The sequence below is a fragment of the Halichoerus grypus genome, chromosome 5, assembly GCF_964656455.1.
Source record: "Halichoerus grypus chromosome 5, mHalGry1.hap1.1, whole genome shotgun sequence".
NCBI lineage: Eukaryota > Metazoa > Chordata > Mammalia > Carnivora > Phocidae > Halichoerus > Halichoerus grypus.
In genome coordinates this window covers 33,885,585-33,897,439 of record NC_135716.1, presented here as the reverse complement: position 1 = coordinate 33,897,439, position 11,855 = coordinate 33,885,585, and the positions used below count along the sequence as shown (strand labels likewise).

General features: G+C 45.8%; 1 long non-coding RNA gene across 1 annotated transcript; it reads left to right on the top strand.

The window, feature by feature from the left end:
* The first annotated feature begins 425 nt into the window (after positions 1 to 425).
* LOC118553158 (uncharacterized) lies at positions 426 to 11,619 on the top strand. The gene is made up of 2 exons (XR_004925864.2): positions 426 to 682; positions 11,336 to 11,619. It is a non-coding gene; the product is annotated as an uncharacterized LOC118553158 (long non-coding RNA).
* Positions 11,620 to 11,855: the final 236 nt, after the last annotated feature.

The following is an 11,855-nucleotide window of genomic DNA, read 5'->3' as shown; positions in this document are numbered from 1 at the left end:
TGAATCCTGGCTGTCAACTACTTAGCGCCGTGGCCTTGTGCAAGTCAGTGCGCATCTCTGTGCCTCGGTTTCTTCACCTGTAAAATGGGATGGTAGTACCGCTCTGCTGCCAGTATAAAATGGCACACGGCGTGCTCGGCGTGCTCGAGAAGTGGCAGCCATTGCTCCTGAGACAGGGAGCAGGGAGGAGAAGCGGTTTAGGGAGACAGGCAGTCTCATTCTAGAGACGTTGCCCTTGCGGTGACTTGGGCGGCTACGTGGGGGTGTCCAGTAGGATATGAGCGATACGAGTACGGGGCTCTGGAGGAAGGCCTGGGCTGCGCAGAGGAACGGGGGGCCATCAATCTTTTAGAATTCGACCAGGCCAGTAAAGGGCAACAGGCCGAGAGAGTCCAGACAGGGAGGGGAACAGAGGGCCGAACGGAGGGCGTGGGCAGCACCACCATTCGGGACCAGCAAAAAGGCACGTGCAGAAGCCCCTTACCCGTGCTCTCACTTCCGGCGGTTTCAGTTCCCCGCAGCCCGCCCCCGCCCGCCGCAGATGATCCTCCTGACCAATCAGCACACGTCCATAGTAGCCTCACCCTGCGTCAGCACGCTTGCGTCGTTCACGTGACCTCAGCTGCGCGGCTGGGCGGTCTGTCCTCTCACGTCCTCCCCAGAACAGGGGCGAGTACCTACGGTAAGCTGTTCGGAGAGAGAGGCCACGTTCACGTAACTTTTATTACAGCATATTGTTGTAATTGTTCTCTTCTTTTGTTGTTAATGTCCTGCTGTGCCTGACTTACACGTGAAACTGCATCAGAGGTACGTGCATCCAGGAAACAACATGGTGTGTCTGGGGTTCGGTACTGTCCTCGGTTTCAGGCATCACTGCGGGTCTTGCAGCGTGTCCCCCCGCTGATAAGGGGGGGGCTACTGTAGCGATGAGGAACCGGAAGGAAGCACAAACTGGAGTCAGAGGGCCTGGATTTGCGTCTCAGCTCCACTGCTTATGGCTGTGTGATCCCAGGTAACCCAGATAACCTTGCAGGCGTCAGTTTTCTCATCCCTAAAATGGGACTGCTACTGATAATAGCCACTTCCGGAGACTTTGGTGAACTAAAGTATGTGAGCTTGTTTTTTAAGCTAGAAAGCTTTTTTTTTTTTTTAATTTTTTTATTGTTATGTTAATCCCCATACATTACATCATTAGTTTTAGATATAGTGTTCCATGATTCATTGTTTGTGCATAACACCCAGTGCTCCATGCAGAACGTGCCCTCTTTAATACCCATCACCAGGCTAACCATCCCCCCACCCCCCTCCCCTCTAGAACCCTCAGTTTGTTTTTCAGAGTCCATCGTCTCTCATGGTTCTTCTCCCCCTCCGATTTCCCCCCCTTCCTTCTTCCCCTCCTGCTACATTCTTCTTCTTTTTTTCTTTCTTAACATATATTGCATTATTTGTTTCAGAGGTACAGATCTGAGATTCAACAGTCTTGCACAATTCACAGCGCTTACCAGAGCACATACCCTCCCCAGTGTCCATCACCCAGTCACCCCATCCCTCCCACCCCACCCCCCACTCCAGCAACCCTCAGTTTGTTTCCTGAGATTAAGAATTCCTCATATCAGTGAGGTCATATGATACATGTCTTTCTCTGTTTGACTTATTTCGCTCATCTCTGTTTGACTTATTTCGCTCATAAGCTAGAAAGCTTTATAAGTGGTTCCATGTAATCATTTTTCCCCCTTAGACTGAATCTAAGAACAAGGTAAGTTTAAGAGGCACTCTGTGACTCTGGCCTCACTTGCTTGGTAGGAGTTCCAGTCCACTTAAATTCCTCTCAAGCAGTTCAGAAATCGCTGGGCTAGAGGTACCACCAAAGCATCTGTTTTGCTTTAAGGGGCTCCAAGCCCTTCCAGGGAAATGGCCCCTTATGCACAGGCCCTCCCATTTGCACCCACTTGACCTCACCGCCTTGGCTACAGCTGGTGGGACTAGGGGTGGGCCCTGCTCCCAGGGTCTCTGATGGGCCAGCAACTCCCCAAGTCTCCCCAGGGGCCCATGCACTGGAGACCCTCCCCTCTCCTGTGCAGACGTTTGGACTCAGGTGCACTGGATGGGAGTGGGAGCTTTGGGAGCAGAGTGAGGGTAGCTCATGGTGCACCTCACCTGCTTTGGGCGCAAAGGTGCCTGGTGCCTGGGAGAAGCTGCTCTGCCTCCTGGTGTTCTCTAGCTGTTTTCAGTTTCCTTTCTTTCCTGCCTTCACTATAAACTCCCACTGGTTAAGGTAACTTGGGAGTGTTGCTCTGTCTCTCAGCTTAGAGGAGCCTGATCGCCCTGGGAGAATTGCAAGGTCCCTGCAGAGGTGCGGAGTTTGCTCAGAGTAAAGTGCATCAGCTACTCTATTTGAAAAATGGAAATGCCATGATGTCTGCTGACCGGGGGCTGGTAAACAGGATCATGGCATCCACACCACCATGAGATCCTACAGCTGGAAAACAGTACAAGGAAACCCTTGTATGTCCACAGGACATTTTCCTCAGCAAAAAGTGTGAGGTTCAGAACAGTATGTATAATCTGCCATCACTTGGGCAGCAAAATGACATTCATAAAATATCTCTGGAATATCACACATAATCTAATGATACTGGTTGTCCATCAGGAGGGGAGCTGGGTGGCTGGCAGCAGGGGTGAGAGAAGGAATTTTCATTGAACATCCCATAATGACTTTTCTAAATATAGAACCTGAAATTAAATCACCCACTTAAACAATCACATCAGGAAAAAAAAAGTCTTAAAAATGTGCCTTATGAAGTTGAGCAGTCCTGGGTTCAAGTTTGGCTCCACAATTTATTGCTGTGTGTTACTCAAGTTACTCAACCTCTCTGAACTCGGCTTTATTTGTAAAATAATAACAGTAATGCTAGCCTGATAGGACTGTTGCAATACTCTACCCTGTGTGGCCCATAGCTGCCATTCGACTTTGACTGGCTGTTGCCATCGCCAATTTTCCCACAAGGCACTTAACATTACCCTCCTAGCCTGTCCCGTGCTCCTTAAGATGCAAAATTTCAAAGCAGTGCTATATTTTGTTGGCATTTTTGTCTTGTTTGTTTGTTTTTGTCCAATACAATATTCTCCCCAAAATAAGGGCCATGGAAGTTGGGCCAAGTAAATTAGAATCAGCCTCCGTTGTGCTCAAAATCAGTCTTCTATTTGAAATGGGCTCATTGTCTTTGGACCCAGCCTATGCCTATCTTTCTTTGGAGTGAGTTCTTCCAGTCCCTTCTTAGTCCCTTCTGCAGAGTCTCCTAACAGCCCACCCATGGATTCTCTAAGCACGTGTAACTGCCCGGTGAACACCTTAAGCTATGATGTTAGTTATTATGGTTCCCACTTCCCATTGTCTTCAGTTACAGTATTTGATGCATTGTAGTCACAAAAGTGTGAGCAGGGGGGCGCCTGGGTGGCTCAGTTGGTTAAGCGACTGCCTTCGGCTCAGGTCATGATCCTGGAGTCCCGGGATAGAGTCCCACATCGGGCTCCCTGCTCGGCAGGGAGTCTGCTTCTCCCTCTGACCCTCTCATGCTCTCTCTATCTCATTCTCTGTCTCAAATAAATAAATAAAATCTTTAAAAAAAAAAAAAAAAGTGTGAGCAGGATTCCAGCACAGTGATGGCTGCGGCACTCGGGGGCTGGATAGACTAGGGCCATGTTGCTTCTAACCGGAGAGATAGGATCCAAGCCAACTCCGTCCTTGTATCTTGCTGGCACTAGGGGGCGCTATCTTGTTTAGCTATTTTCTTAAGTTTTGCTTTAGCTTTTGAATGGATGGGCCTGCTGTGATCATATCTTGATGAGTGGACAGTAAAAGCTACAGGAATATGATTACGGAAAGGAAGGCCAGGTCTATGTGTCTGGTTTTCTCTCTGTGGGGAATATTAATGCAGATTCCCAGGCTCAACCCCCAGGGCCCCATCTCAGTGGGTCTGGACTGGGACCCAGGAATGTGCATTTAGTAACTCAGGTGATAGTGGTATGAAAGCAAAACACAGGGGTTGTTTGTTTGTTTTAATCTCCTTTACCTATCTTTTCGTAAAAATGTGTCTGCTGACTCTCACTCATGGTGGTGTTGCCCCTCCTGGGCCTGCCAATCTCTTGAGTGTACACTCATATTTGTTAGATCTTCATCTGTGGGAATCTCCCAGGTTTAAATTGGGGGTGCTCTCTTCAGGAAGGATTTGCATCTGTTTCTGCCAAGCGCTGCTAACTTGGAACCACTCAGACATCTTCTAGAATGGTAGCCTAATGGAAGAGTCCAAGGCTTGGCTCCTCCCCCTGGCCGCTGGCTCAAGGGTTGTATCTGGACCATGCCACTGCTACCACCATTTGCTCAGAGGACAGTTCTGTTCTTCCCTGCCTGATCACTGCTTGCAGCTCGAATTTCCATTTCTGGTCTGCTCCTTTTTCTGGGGAGGGGTGCCTTGGCAACTTCCCCAATTTCCTATAAGCCCAGTGTTGCATCCGTAAGTGTAGTCATTTTGCAGCAGGAGGGCCCCCCAGAATATTGAATCCAGCACATGACTAGTGGAAGTCTTTATTTTCAAATGTAGACGTGCTTATTCCTGTGAGATAAAAGGGTAATACATCCATCGTGGGAGTTATTCAGCAGAGGCAGTTTGGCATCCCACACTGTAGGAGGGTTGAAGGAGAGAGGAACATGCCAGGAGATGGTCTGTGTGTGACTTCTCAGGTAACTGTAGGTGTTTTCCACTGGGTTCCACCCTGAGTATCTTGTTGAGGCCTGACAAGGCAAAAAGCAGAGTCCCAACAAATTCTACAGTGTTATTTGTGTCTGCGCCTATCTTTTTCTTCCCTCTCATTTCAGGGAAGGAGATGTTCCTCCCATATCAACGTCTGTCCCCACTCTGTGGGTTTGGGATTCCATCCCTCTAATCTTCTCAGGGACTTTGCTCCTTCTGGAATCCTCCCTCTGCTACACCATCAGCTTCTCCCCCCCCCCCCACCCCCCTTGGTAGATAATTCTCATGCCAAATGTGCTGCATTTCCCATCTTTAAAAAAACCACCCTTGACCCAAGCTACCCTACCCTCACTATTCTAATCCCCTTTAGAACCAAATATCTCAAAAACTTGGCTATACATGCCCCCATCACTTCTTCACTTTCCATTTACCTTCTTTTCTCTTTGGTTTCTATTTTTAGTGAGGTGATTCACACACATTTTTTAGCCAAGTAGTTCTATAAGGCTTGTTATGAAAAACAGTCCCCTACTCTGCTTCCCCCATGAAAGACAGCTACTTATAATTCTTTTTGCTGATTTTCTTTTTGGCATTTAATTCTGTGTTTTTAAATAAAATGCTAATATCAAGTTGCTTCTTGATCCCTCAATTTCAGGGACTTTTAGGCGATTTTATCTACTGACTCCCCCTTAGAGAGAGTGAGGATTTGACTCTCATTTTTTCCATCATTTCTTCTTCTTCCCACAGCACTCACGTACACTCTTACATCTGATTAAGGATATGGTTACATTACAGGTTTGCTTGATTCAAAAATCAGTTTTTATTTTATTAAGATATTGAGAGTTGACTATGTCATAAATCTAGATGACTTTTTCTTTCTTACACAGTCTTTAATTTTCCCTGGGAATGCCTTTTTTTATTTGCTTAGTTTCCATGTACTTATCACCAGTTCAACTTCAAGCTGTCACTATTTAACTCTCCTCTCAAATCATTTAGATTTAGCTATCAATTTTGTTTATCCTCTCGAGGAAATCTCTTCCAGAACCTTCTGACCTTTGCAAATTTAGTTCTTCTCCAGTCTGCCTTCCTGAGCTGGTGTAGTTGGCACTGTCTCTTAGGAGGTCCCTTCACCATCAGCCTGGGATTCTCTTCATCTTCTTTTCAGTCCTGAGTCTAAACTCTTCTTCCTTCCTGTTTTTGTGGGGCACATCTTCCAGTTACTTCTTGAGAAAAGTGGATGGGAGGTAAATTTGGGAGGACCTTGCAAATGAAACTGCCTGTATTCTAAGCTTTTACTTAATAGATGGTTGGGCTGGGTATAAAAAGAATCTAGGTTGAAAATAACTTCTTCAGAATTTTCAAGGCAATGTTCCACTGTGATCTAGCCTCCAGTGTTATGATTGAGAAGTCCAAAGACATTCTGATTCTTAATCCTCTGAATGTCACCTATTTTCTCTCGTGAAGCCTGTAGGCTCTCCTCTGTGTCCCCAGTGTTCTGAAATTTTACAATGATGTGCTTCGGGATAGGTTTGCCTTCATCTATTTCGACAGTTCAACTCTAGAAAATTTTCTTGAATTATTTCATTGGTGATTTCCTTCCCTCTGTGTTTTCATATCTCTTTCTGGGATTCCTATTATTTGGGTATTGGAACTTCTAGGCAGAGCCTCTAATTTCCATATATTTTCTTTCCTGTACTCCATCTTAATGGCTTTTTTGCCTAAGTTTTATTTTTCTAGCCCTTGTACTGAGTCTTTCATTTCTACCATCTTAAATTTAATTGCCAAGGACTCTAGTTTGTTGTTGTTTGTTCTCTGAAGGTCCTATTTTACTTGCAATCTGTTTTTCTTTCATGGTTGTAGCATCTCCTCTAATATCTCTGAGGATACTAAACATATATTATTTTCTGGAAGTTTTTTTCCTCTTATATAGTCTTTATTTTCTCTAAGTAGCTCTTTCATATGACAGGCTTTCTTCAGATATCTTGTAATAGTTGCTGTCTGCTTATGCTTGACAGTGGGGGCCAAAAAGCTGGTTTGAAGCTTTGTTAACATGAGTAGAGCTTATCAACTGTGAGCTTCATAGGAGGGCACTCTGGCCTGGCTGTTCACTTGGGTAACCCTGATGCAGGTATCTTGCCTCTGGACTGGACAATTTCCCAAGAGAATCTTCCCTGCCTGTGTTCTGGAAGGTGAGGAGGGGGAAGAGCCCTGAGGAGTCTCAGCGTACGTAAGCATACAGTCTCCTCATCTTCCTGCTTGGTACCCCAGCCTAGAGACCCATTGTTTTATCTTTCCAGAGAATGAAGCCCATCTGAGGGAGAGCAGTAAAAGACTATTCAGGACATGGTGGGGGTTCTGCATATACAATTATTTTTAAGACTGCTTTCAACCAGTTCTCCTTGTTCTCATGCCAATTCCCAGCCCCCTTGCCTTACCTCTACTTTTAAAGTTTCCTGGTGCCGCCAATCTCTGCGACTTTGAAAGTGTCAGTTGTGTTGGTTCGAGGCTTCCTCACTGCTGACTCGGCTGCAGCTTTCTTCAGTCTGCTTTATCAGTTACAGCTTATCTCTGGGATTTTCAGCTTTCCAAATGTGGTTGTTTCGTGCTCTCCCCTTCTCACTGTCCTTCTGGGTTTATGGTAAAGATAGTCCTGTTATTGGGGTTTATGTGGGGTTTCAAGAGGGAGTAGAGTTGGATGCGTGTGTTCATTTGTTTATTGGCTCCGGCCCCGGCCCCACTGACCTCTCTCTCACCGAGGTCACCAGTGACTCCATGTTCCCAAATCCAGCATGCTGTTCTTTGTCCCTGATCTGCACCACCTCTCAGCAGCTTTTGTCAGAACTGAATGCCCTCTTCTTGGCAGGTCCTTTTCTCTCTGCTTCTGGGATACCACCTCCCGCTTCTTTGATGTCCCCTTCTCATGTTCTTCTCAAGTTCATTTTCCTCTACCCATCCTCTGAAGAGTGGTTTCTTCAGGGCTGGTCCCAGACCACCCTCCCTTCTCTCCCTCTCCACTCTCTCCTGTCTCCTTAGGGAACCCCACACTTTTGTTCGTGGCTCCACCACTGACCTTCCTTGATCTCCCATCTTCTCTCAACTCCCAGACATGTTTAACTTCAAAGGATCTAAAGCAGAACTCCTGATTTTTTTTCTCTAAATTTATTTCTTATCAAGTCTTTCTTACCCACCCTGCTTCTCAAGCAGAAATCAGAGAGTCAGTCTTGTTTTCTCCCTCTTCCTTACCCTGACATCCAAAACGTCAGCCGGCCTTCCTGACTCTCCCTCTGTAATGTGCCTCCAGTCTGTCCATTTTTCCCATCTTCACTGCCACCTTCCCGAGCCTGTGAGCTGTTGTTGTCTGTCTCTTGCTTTGATGATTGCAGCAGTCTGTGAACTGGTCTCCCTACTTATTTTCTTGGCTCCCTAAAATCAGTTCTCCACCCAAGTGATCTTTTAAAAACCGAACAGCAGATTAGTTTCTCTTCCGAGAAAAATACTTTGTGTTGTTCTTATAACAAAATCCACACTTGTTGCCATGTCTCCACCAGATGCCACGGCTTCTCTGCTGGGCACCCTTGTTATTTCCCTGGGTGCCACCACTTCTAGGCACTGCAGTCTCCTGTTAGGAGCCCTAGACATGCCAGACCACACACCTCTCTTACTTTTCTATGTGTTTCATCTGGTTAGTAGAGTGCCAGAGGAGTGAAATTTATGCCCTAATATCAGACAGCTGTAAAACTTTTAAAAACCTTATTTATTGAGGTATAATTGACATATATTAGCTTCAGATGGACAATATAGCGATTCCATATCTGTACATATTGTGAAATGATCACCACAAGAAGTCTAGTTACCATCCATCTACTTTCAGCAATGCTCAAATATGCAACACAGTATCATTTACCTATGGTCGCCATGCTCTACATTACATCCCCGGGACTTATTTATTTTATAACTGGAAGTTCTACCTTTTGACCACCTTCACCCATTTCACCTGCTCTCCACCCCCCACCCCTGGCAACCACCACACACAGCTTCGAGTGGAACTATTTTCTCATTTTGCTTCCAGTCGCCTCCTTTCTGCAGGCTTGGGCACAAGTTCATAAAGGAAGAGAATTCGGAAGCCTGGGGACATGCGTGGGGCAGGAGGTGAATCTGGATAACCACTGTGAGGCTGCACTAAGAGCCTTCCTTCTTTCTGACTGCTAAGACCTTCCTTTATGAGCAAGCTTGCTTTTCCCAAATCTTCCCAGGAGGCTTTCAGTCTCTGAAGCAAGTAGAGTTCCCCTGAGCTTTGTCCAGAGAGATTTAGATATTTAGCTTTAACTTGTTCCTCACCATGACCACTTACGTTTCTTTAATTCTCTAATCATCTCCCCACCCCATACCTTTTCCCCCTAAAATGTCTCCATACATTTTTGAGGGACCGAAAGAGATATACTGTTCTTCCTGTATAGGGCTTATTCAGGAAGGTGCCTTTTCTCTCCCCCCTCCCCCATCCTACTTCTGTTATTATTTGAGATGCTTTGATAAGCATGATACCACCTGCTTTCTGACCTGTGATGGCAGCATTTCCCTGAGATTCCTTTTTTTAAGATTTTATTTATTTTTTGACAGAGACAGCAAGAGGGAATATAAGCAGGGGGAGTGGGAGAGGGAGAAGCAGGCTTCCTGCTGAGGAGGGAACCCGATGAGGGGCTCAGTCCCAGGACCCTGGGATCATGACCTGAGCCGAAGGCAGACGCTTCACGACTGAGCCACCCAGGCGCCCCATTCCCTGAGATTCCTAAGTGAGTTGCTTGCTGTTAGCTGAGAACTTGAAATGCACATCAGTTAATTCAACCTTATGAAGGAATCTATCAGGAGGTAAAATCAACAATGCAGATAACACATTCTACCAGCCCACACATAATTTTTACTAGCTTGTTTCTCCCCAGTACTGCCAGGATAAACACCCTATGCAATATAGGTAATCAACATAGAGATCAAATCATTGTTCTCACATTCATGGCTTGTTCCTGGATTTGGTCATGTGACTGTTTACGAGGGAGTTCTACAGTGTGGAGTATTTTTCATCCTATTTCCAGTAACTGTTTCATTTTTCTCAATTCCAAATAGGATTACTAACAGCATAGACACTGCTTGAAACTGGAAAATTTCTCCCAAGGCTCTACTAATCTTCATTTTTCCTCCTGTGAATAGTAGGAGCACATGTAGCTTTTCCAGATGGGGTTGCCCTTGGAGAAGACCTCTCCTTAGATGTTTGCAGGTAGCCAGCCCCATCTGAACAGCTCTCAAATGGAACAGTGGCACTGGCAGTGTGATCAGTGGGTGCACTTTGGTGTTGCCTATACCTGTGTTTAAATCTTGGCTTTGGTATTATGCTTGACATTAGACAAGTCACTTAACCTCTGTAAGTCTCAGTGTCTTGTTATAAAAATAGGGCTTTTAATAGCACCTACCTCCTGGCATTGCTGTGAGGATTAAATGAGCTAATCCATAGGCAAAGTGCCTGTTATAGAGAGACTAATTCTAACTGTTAGCTAGAATTAGTCATAGGAGCTGGGTGGAAGACCACTGCCTGCCCCCTGAGCATACCTGCTGCAGTCTGGGAAGCCTGTCGGTGTGCACCAAAGGTCCATCTGATACTGTTTATCAGAAAGGACGTCCTTGCAGGGATGGTCACCCTCCAGAGCCCCCAGTTGGTTTCCATGTCGCCTCTGGGTGAAAAATGCAGCTGCATCTGTGCAGAAAGCTGGTCCTGCCTATGAGCTCTGCCTCTCTGGCCAGAGGTGGAGACACCAAGGGAGAGGTGCCTCCATACATTTGGAGCCCCCTTGGGGTTCACTTAGCTTGTTCCCACTCTATCTTGCTCTGAGGAGGCCAAGGCTTTAAGGACATTGAAGGAGAACATGTAAGGTCAGCCCTGTGATGTCAAAAGCGGGACAGAAAGAAGACCTAGCCGTCCCAGCCAGTCAAGGAATAACAATGATGAGAATAGAACAGTTCTGAAGATTAAAACAATAGCTAGCCTCTATTGAACACTCGCTGTGTGTTAAGACTTGTGTTCACTGTCCCCTCTTAGCAACACTGTGAAGTGGGTACTGTGTTTATGTCCATTTCATAGATGAGAGCAAGGCACAGAACAGTGCCTCTGGTCTCACATGAGTAAGCATCGGAGTCCGAATTGGAACACAGGTTCATTCGAAGGGGGAAAAAGTGCTGAAAACACTCTAAATTCTTGATTTAATGACCCTGAAATGTAGGCAGAGTCAGATGGATCCCCCTCTCCTGGACAGTGTATCAGGAGCTTCATGTATCTGGACAACTTCAGTCTTCAGAATGCCCCGCATGCTGCCTCAGCTGCTCTCCCATCAGCCTCTGAGCGACCATCTCACAGGAGGCAGTGTTTTCACTGGGTTATTACAAATGAAAGACCTGGTGTCTGCCCTGCTCATTTTTTTCCTTCCCTCTCTTTACTATAATCAGGAAGTCATGTTTTTCATGTAGGATAAGGCGATTACTTTTCTGTTGACTGAAGACTAGCAGAAAGCAAACTGAACCTCCTTTCCATGTTAATTTTACAGGGACAGGATTGAGAGATGACCTGACTTTCCTGCATCTCACCCCTGTCTCTTACATCTATACCTTCCCTGATGAAGGCGGTCAATTCCAATGGCAACAACCAAGATGGCGTCAACAGAGTAACTGACTGTGGTCCTTTTCGCCCTCATCTGGGAAAGATGAACAAAAGTCACCATCTGTTCCCCTGAGCTTTGCCATGCTGTGGTCTAACATTATACATAAGTACAGTTAACAGCCTGCCCCACTCTAAGCAATATAATAAATATGAAAATTAATTTGTATGTTTTCACTTGCCTGGGACTCATTTTTATTTGCTCTGACTCAGTAAGGCAAGCAACTCTTTGCAAAGGGAAATAAATAAGATACACCACATCTCTTTAATGATTGGAGGTCCAGGTTAAGTGTCCTGTAGGTAAGCAAACGGCAAACAAAAAATTGTATGTGCTTTCTTTCAGAGAAAGAGTCTCAATGACCTGGCCTACTCTGGGCTACATGAACATTTCTGAGAACGGTCAAGAGCTC